This window comes from Chinchilla lanigera, unplaced genomic scaffold (assembly GCF_000276665.1).
Source record: "Chinchilla lanigera isolate Chin_1 unplaced genomic scaffold, ChiLan1.0 scaffold00016, whole genome shotgun sequence".
Classification (NCBI taxonomy): domain Eukaryota; kingdom Metazoa; phylum Chordata; class Mammalia; order Rodentia; family Chinchillidae; genus Chinchilla; species Chinchilla lanigera.
In genome coordinates this window covers 2,845,062-2,845,992 of record NW_004955417.1, presented here as the reverse complement: position 1 = coordinate 2,845,992, position 931 = coordinate 2,845,062, and positions in this window count along the sequence as shown.

Sequence of the window (931 nt, the reverse complement as noted above, 5' to 3'; positions counted from 1 at the left end):
TTCTTGTAGTTTTCCCTTAATGAGGTTGTAGTGAACTTTCTTATCTCTTTTGATCAGCTTGGCTTAAAGTTTACATTATCTGCAAGTAGAATAGCTACCCCTGCTTTTTTCTGGGTTCCTGTAGCACAGAGAATTGTTTCTCATCCTTTGACTTTTAGTCTATGAAGTTTTATTGGGTTATATATACTTCTTGAATGCAGCATACTGTTGGATTTTGTTTCTTGATCCACTGTGCTTGTCTGTTGCTTTAGATTGGTGAGTTGAGACCATTTACATTGATGTTTATAACTGATAAGTATTGGCTTATCTTTTTCATCTTATTTTCCTGTTGTTGGTTCCTTTTCTTTCTCCTCTGTTTTACAGTTTGCACTGGTTCATGGCTTCTTTCTATTGGTGTTCATGATTTGTGCTCTTCATTATGTCTTTATAATATAGTCATCCCCTGCTATATCATGGTTCACTTATTACAGCTTCACTGTATTGTGGATTTTTAAAGAAAATATCTAATTCCATATTGTGGAGTTTTCACTATATCATGGGATTTTGCAGTATATAGGTATTTATATAATATTTATGATTTTAATTGTTTTTGCCTAAAATATTTAAAACAGTATAAAAATATTAATTTACACATATTAAGAGATTATTAAATTAAAGTAAAATACAGTATGTATTTCATCAGCAGATGAATATCGTACTGTACACAATGGAAATACAGTACGCCACTACCACTTGCTCAAGTTTTTCAACCTGAGATTGTACGTGGCACATTATTGGCTGATGGAATGGAAGGCAATCAACCACAGTACTGCACAGCTACATAATTCATGATCTTCATCATTCAAGTTGTAGTATACTACACTGGTGAGTACCCATATAGAATTTTACATGTTGTTAAAAATAACGTAGGTTTAAGAGTGTAGAAAGTGTT